This window comes from Sminthopsis crassicaudata, chromosome 2, assembly GCF_048593235.1.
Source record: "Sminthopsis crassicaudata isolate SCR6 chromosome 2, ASM4859323v1, whole genome shotgun sequence".
Taxonomy (NCBI): domain Eukaryota; kingdom Metazoa; phylum Chordata; class Mammalia; order Dasyuromorphia; family Dasyuridae; genus Sminthopsis; species Sminthopsis crassicaudata.
The window spans coordinates 442,032,778-442,040,367 of NC_133618.1; positions in this window are offsets into that span (position 1 = coordinate 442,032,778).

Here is a 7,590-nt window from a genome sequence, read left to right on the forward strand (position 1 = left end):
AATAAGATGGATCATTGGTTTGCTAGCAGACAGCAATTTCTGTATTCTAGCATTCTGAGATTGTACCCTCACACTCATTTCTAGAAACTCGTTCACATTCTATGGTTTTGTTATTAACTTTTTTTTTTTTAGCTTGTAGAAATAATGATTTATCAACATTTTTTATTTGACATGCGTGTGGCTTAGATAGAAATGAACAGCCTGGACTGTCATGTTAATGAACTATTTAGAGCAATAGTTTAGGGCAGAGAAAAGCTGAAATCTTTGGTCTAAATGTGCTCTGAGTAATCCATTGTAGCTCCTGCTGAGTGCAATGGGAGACATGAATGAAGTGCTGAGGACTAAAGCCAGTCTTGATCATTTTGGGTTAAATATCTTCTTTTAAGATAGTAGTGAAATATTTCCTGAACAGATGCCGTTTTCTGTAATTTAAAGAACTGGTTTTTATTCTGTTGACTTCGCTGCAGGGTTGCTCGATGACACAAACACACATCTGTGAAATCCTGCCATGGATGTGAGTGAATGAGGTGTTTGGTAAAGGAAAAAAAATGGTGGGGTATAGAAATGTAAAGGAGAAGAAGGGAGTTTTAGGAGGGCTCCAGCATCCCCTCCCACACCCCCATTTCCCAAGGTGCATGTAAAACTTTCTTAGGCACAGGCTTTTGTTAGTTAGTTAGAAATCACTGCATACTTTGGGATTTATAACTCTGGATTTCAAGGTTATATGTAGACAATATTGATTTAAAAATCTGAATTCAGGACTTTCCATTTGCTATTATGAAAACTCTGTGGACCAAAGAAGAGTGGGACAGGGTCATTTCTCTGGCAAAAGAATACTCCTTATTAATCAGTATCCCAGACTGGTATGCAGACATCCCATTAGGGCTAAATGGGAGATGGAACAAGATGGGCCAGCACAAGGAGCCTTTTCTTGACTCTTAATACTCTGTACCTTCTAAAGCAGAGGTTCTCAAACTACAGCCCCGAGGGCCATATGCGCCTGCTGAGGATGTTTATGTGGCCCACCGAGTTATGGCAAATGGGCTGAGGGCAGAGACAGAGTGTGAGTTTTTGTTTTTACTATAGTTTGGCCCTCCAACAGTCTGAGGGACAGTGAACTGGCCCCCTATTTAAAAAGTTTGAGGACCACTGTAAACCAACATCTCTCAGCTTCTGTTTGGACCAAACATTTTCCAAGAGTTGACCTGCATAAAAGATTAGGATATTTTGTACCTACTTAATATCTACGTTTTGTGGTTTTCTTCAAGCTACAATGCATCTTTGTCTATGTATTCCCAGCATTGAGCACTAGTGCCTGGTACACATTAGGCACTTAAATGTTTGTTGATTATTAGAAGACTTGATCCTGCCTTCTTTTTAGATGTTAGTCTAATCTCTACTATGTAATCTGAACTGGACAACTCCTCCTTTTCCTGGCTAAGTAAAGTCACAGAGAGCAAAGGGCTTCTGAAAGGCTGAACTTGTACTCTTCTTTTTCCTCCATGGGTTACTTTTGTACATCTACAGTGAGCCTTCTTTTGTGCCAGACCTTGAGTGATGCTCTCTGCCTTCATTCTCCCTTGTATCATGGGTATTTGTTATATTTGTCTTCTCCCTCCACTAATCTATAAGACCTTTGAGATCTGGATCTGTGTAGGTTGTCTTTGAAATCCTCAGGGCTGGAAACAAGGATCTTGAATGTTAGGTACTTAATAAATGTGTGCTGAACTAGATAGTTTGAGTCCCTAATCCCACTAGGGAAAAGAGATATAAAATAACATAAGCCAAGATGTAGTAAAGACCACACTATGTGGTAATAATATGTAAGTACTATAAAAGGTCAGAAAAAGGAGATCAAGGAGAACTAACAAATCCATAATAAAGGAAAGAGTTAAAGGAGGTATTATGGAGGAAGGAGGGACTGTGAGAAAAGCCTGCAAGATTTAGGTAGAATCTGGGCAGGCAGGGGAGGGGAGAGAACATTGTAGAACAAGGATTCTGGATCTGGAATTCATGGGCCATGGACAGATTTCAGGGATTTACAAACTGAGAAAAAAAACCCACAAAACAATAAGCCATATTTGTTTCAATATATCCTTTAAGAACATGGGTCTGTAGTTGTGTGATGCTAGACAAATCATTTAACCCTGATTAACTCTTTAAAAAAAAGAACATGATTCTGATAAGGGATCCAGACATTTCACCAGATTATCAAAGGGGACCATGACAAGAAAGGTTAAGAACCTGTGATATAGGAGAGGCAACTTTTTTATATGTATATGTGTATACACATTTATATATCTATATATTTACATGTTATATAAAACTTGCATATAGTATATAGACATTATATACATTTCATAGGAATATAAGTATGCAAAAATATTTAATGGATGATATTTATGTAATATACAAATAAATTTATACATTGTATATATATAATATAGTTTGTATATATATGTAAGTACATGTATTCATCTTTTCTTTTCCCTCTCCATCATAGTGATCAAACCTGTTTTTTCTAGTGGCTTGGTTTCCTATCCTCTTCTTTAACAACAAATATGCTTATTTTTACCAAGAGGTAAAAATGTAAGTGGGTTCTGGTGCTTAGAAAGTTATGAAGATCTGCTCTGGTTGACATTTTTAGAGTCAGAGAATACCTTTTGCTATTGACAGTCTCCTTTATTAGAAATGGAATAGCATTGTTTAACTAGCATCAAAACTGTGGTTTCAGTGATTTTTGTGTGTACTAAATGCGAGAGACAGAAAACAATATACTAGAACCCAGCCCAAACCTTTGACTGTTTAATTTTCAGTATGAACATTTACATCTCAGAAATGGATAATTCTTACAAGTATCAGATCTTGACTTATTGTTTTTTGATTGTCTAGACTTAAGAAAGTGATGGAGAAAATATTAATAATTCAGATTAAAACTAAAAGTGCTGAATCTATATTTTTTGATTAGAGATCCAATTGTTAAACATTTACTAGCACATCACTGGGGATAGGTGACCCATTACACAGGTTTAATTGTGATTAATTTATACTTCATTTAAAAGAAGAATTGAATGAGGGAACTAATAGTCTCACTGCATTCTACCCTCAACACCGTTGGAGCCATGTGTTCAATCCTGTTCCTGAATTTTGCCATGGCAGTGACAAGCTGGAAAATATTCAGAAGAAAGTATGGAAGATATTGTGAGAGAATTCTGCAGAATATGCTATGGGAGGATTAAGGCTGGAGATGTTCTGCCTGTAGAAAATAAGACTTAGTGGAAGAAAGGATAATGATGTCTTTGAACTGCTGTCAAACTTGTTCCTTTTGGTTCCAGGCAGAACTATTAAAAATGGGTGGAAGTTCAAGAAAAATAGTTATGTATGATTTTTCTCTCTCTCCCTCCCCGCTGTCTCTCTCTGTCTCTGTCTCTCTCTCTCTCCATTTGTACAATTGGAGTTGTCCAAAAATAGAATAAATTCTCCCAGCAAATGTCAGATTCAAAAGATCAATCAAAGACTGGATAACTCCTTGTCCTACATACTATAAATGAGATAACATAACAATAATTACTATATAAATAGTAATATTTAGTAATAAATAGCAAATAACAATAATTATTAGTTGTATAGAACTTTATGGTTTATAAAATCTTTTCCATGTTCTCATTTGATCTTCATAATAACCCAATGAAGTAGGGTTGTTATTATCCCCATTTTGCAGACAAACAAACGAAGCTGATAGAAGTGATATAGCTTGCTCAGGGAAATATCTGAAGCAATATTCGAATTAATCTTCTGATTCCCAGTGTAATCCTTGGGATTCCTTATGTCTTTGAAATACTATGATTCTGTGAAACAAATGGATCTGATTTCTTTAGCCTTATCCTTAACATTGTTTTCACTGTTATGGATGTGGTGATATTACAACTTGAACATATTTTAATTGATTTAGGGTATGGTTATTTACATTGTAGGACAAAAATCTTAGGACAATTAAAATGCACACTTTGAGCTTCTTTGACAAAAGGATTATAATGGTTTACTAGATTGTGAGCTACTTGAAGGTAGAGGTAATTTTTTATTTCTCTATCTGTATCAGCCAACATATGCCTTTATACATAATGACTTAATATCATTTGCTGAATGATTGAATAAGTCAATATATTTCATGGAGTTTTTATTTTTTTCTTAAGTGAGTAATGAATGTGAGAATGTGAGTAGGATAGAAACTAACAGAAAACATGAGAAGTATATAGAAGATAAATAGGAACCTTTGGCATAATGGTAAGAATTCAGGGCAAAGCTAAATTCTATTCCTGCCTTTCCTCATTCAGTGTTACTAAGTGCCTCTTCAAGGCAATTTACAAGACATAAGGATTAGCTGTGAGGGGCAGGATAGGAGTTGAAAAAATGTACTTGTTCTAGCCAAATTAGGAATGAGGGATGCTTCTGTCACATACTTATTGTGTGACCTTGGATATGTCACTTAACCACCTGAAAGTCTCAGTTTCCACCTCTTTAAAGTAGGAGATTGAGTTTAATGGTTTATTTCTAACTCTAAATCAATGATTTTATGACTAAGTGAATTTTTATTTGGGGGGAATGTGGGGTGAGGGCATGAGTTAAAGAAGGGAAAAGTCAAAGTTTGCTACCCATGAAGAAAAAAGGAAAAACTGCTGCTCCTTTGCATATCCCAAGACTTCCTATCAAAAGAACTGAAAATATGCTCCTTAAGTGATGCGATGTTGACTTGGCTTAGTCCCCTGATGGAAGCTTCATCAATGGATAACAGCTTCAGTAGTAGTACATTGGAGGAATGGTCAGTGGTAGCTCTGGAGGTAGAGAGTAATAGAGCTTCAGGTGGAGATTTCTGAAGAGTCAGAGGGAAGCACCAGAGGTATACTAACAGAGCAAAGATCATGGCAAGTTGTCCAGATATAGAACCATGGGAGGCTATCCAGCTTTGATACAACCAACTTAGAGCTTGAATTATTTAAAGGAGTGTTTCTTTCTCTTGCTCACAGAGATGGGAGTGTGTGGGACATTTTATCCCTTCATAGATGATGTTGGGGGTAGAGGATGGAGATTTTCTTTGTTTACTTACTGCACAACAACATCCTGTCCTAATGAAATGCATCACTACATTTGTTATAGTTTTTTAGACTATTGATGAACTACATGGGAACCTATGTGGTCTTCTTCTTATTGTTCCATCATTTCAGTCCTGTCTGACCCTTCACAATCCCTTTTGGGATTTTCTTAGCAAAGATACCAGAGCAGTTTGCCATTTCCTTCTCCAGTTCATTTTACAAATGAGGAAACTGTGGTAAACAGAGTTAAATGACTTGCTTTATATCACACAACTAGTAAGGTCTGATGTCAGATTTGAACTCAGGGAGAGGAGTCTTTTTGTATCTATATACTTTTCCACTTAGCTTAGGCAATTTCAAATCTGATCTCAGACACTTAATAGCTGTGACTGTAGGCAAATCACTTACCATCTGTAAGTCTCACTAATTTACTTCTCAGGATTGTTGTGAGGATAAAATAAAATAATATTTGTAATGTACTTATCAAGTACATAGTAATTGCTTAGTAAATTCTTATTCCCTTCCCTTTCTTCCCATGTCTATTCTAGTACTTAGTACAATGCTTTGCACATGGTGAGCACTTAATAAATGCTTCATTCATTCATTTGCTAGAAATACCAAATGTAATTTCTCCCTATTATTTAAGTCTGGAACTCCAACTAGGATTTATCCCAATCTTTGTTTTCTGTTTAGGAGCTGAATTCATCTATCATTCTGGTTTTGTAACAGGGATTAATGTCCAGTGAACACTCAGGAGGATCATCACGTTTTCACTTATGACATAATCAAGGTCTGGATTTTGTTAATTAACTCTAGGAGTAAATAAATAATTCATTAACACATCATGGCATTTCATCCCTATCATAAGCAAACATTTACTGAGTACTTACGGGCTGGCAAGTTAGCTTGGGTTTTCTAAGAGGAATGAGGAAAAACTTAAACATTAAAAAAATCCAAACACCAACAACAAACATTACATATATATGTATGCCTCTGTTACAGATTTTTATATACACCTGAAATAAATATATCTAGATGATGCACAAAGAGGATACAATGGAAAGAACATTAGATATGGAGTCAGAAGACAGATTTAAATTCCTGCTCTGACCCTTACCCAGCTGTGTTACCTTGAAGAAGCTGTTTCTTCCCAAACTTCAGCTTTCCTCTCTGCTGTATCCCTTCAGATTCTCATGATGTGAAATTCTTTTGGTGATACAATTTCCCAAAACTCTTAGAGCATTTCTAAACTACTTCAGTTTAGAAATGCACTAAAAGTTTTGGGACACACTGTATTTGTATCATCTTCACGTTTCAGGGATTAATTCATATGTTCTCATGATACAATAGGTTAGTTCATCACATTTTTAGTGCCTGAGGATCTACAATAATTAGAAATGCCCAGAAGGTACCCTTTATTCTGTTTCGAAATAGCAACAAAACAAGTATCTTTTGTAGGGCAAATGTCTCTATTTTCTTCAACTAAGCATTGTTATGACCTTATATCCACTCTCTTCATCACCCTGGTCTCCTTCTTTTAAGTACATTCCAGCTGACCATATCCTTCCTAAAATGTAGTTTGTTAAACTGGACATAATCTGCTCCAAGGAATCTGATAAGAGCAGACAGAACAAGATACTGTGAAGGGAGATTTTTAGACATTTTTTCCATTTTGTCTGATTCTTTGTGACCCCATTTGAGATTTTTTTGTCATTTTCTTCTTTAACTCATTTTACAAGTGTGCAAACTGAGGCAAACAGACTTAAGTGACCACTCAAGGATCACTATTTACTAAATATCTGAATTCAGGTCTTCTTGCCTCTAGACTCAGCATGCTATCTATTGATTGCACCACCTAGACACCCTATTTTCAGGAACTATCCAACAGTTTATAATCAAGCCTCTATGAGGTAAAACAAACAAAGAAACAAAACACCCAAATCCCCAAAGCACAAAACCAAATCAAAGATTTTTCCTGTTTAATGATAGAGCAAGAACTACTGGCCTTTTCAGAATCACAGAGCATTAGAATCAGAAGGGACTTTGAAGAAAAATTTCATTCATTCTCATCACTGTACAGAGGGAACAACTGAGATTCAGAGAGAAGAAATGTTCAGGGTTAGATTAGCTGTATGTATAGTAGAACCTGAACCTCCCTGGGTTATAGCACTAACTTTGGGTAATCTGAAGCATTGTGTCTTATTTGATAAACTCCTGGGCATAAGGCTGGCACTTTTCAACCATCATCTATGCCTCAGGAAGAATCCTCTGCTGCAGAGTTTTGGAAGGTGAAATGCCTCCCTTTACAGTGAATTCTGAGAAGTTTAAACAAATCCTTTTTGACTAAGGCTACACTGGTCAGATTTTTTCTAGCCATAAAATTTGCGAGTAGGATCAGACTCAGAACCTAGTCCCTATTCTGTTAGTATCTCTTTCTAGACAATTTCAGTGACTTCCTTACTTCTCCCCTTGACCCATTCTCCTCTTCCTGCCACACAGT